This window comes from Ursus arctos, unplaced genomic scaffold, assembly GCF_023065955.2.
Source record: "Ursus arctos isolate Adak ecotype North America unplaced genomic scaffold, UrsArc2.0 scaffold_17, whole genome shotgun sequence".
NCBI classification, from domain to species: domain Eukaryota; kingdom Metazoa; phylum Chordata; class Mammalia; order Carnivora; family Ursidae; genus Ursus; species Ursus arctos.
In genome coordinates this window covers 37,955,958-37,956,263 of record NW_026622841.1, presented here as the reverse complement: position 1 = coordinate 37,956,263, position 306 = coordinate 37,955,958, and positions in this window count along the sequence as shown.

Sequence of the window (306 nt, the reverse complement as noted above, 5' to 3'; positions counted from 1 at the left end):
TCAAAACTACAATGAGATATGACTTTACACCTCTCAGAATGGCTAAACTCAAAAAGACAAGAAATGACAAGTGTTGGCAAGGATGTGGAGGAAAAGGGAACCCTCTTACACTGTTGGTAGGAATGCAAATTGGTGCAACCACTGTGGATAACAGTATGTGTTCCTCAAAATATTAAAAATAGAAGTACCATGTGATTTAGTAATTCCACTATTGGGTATTTACCCAAAGAAAATCAAAACAATAATTTGAAAAGATATATGCATTCTTATGTTTACTGCAGCATTATATACAATAGCCAAGATATG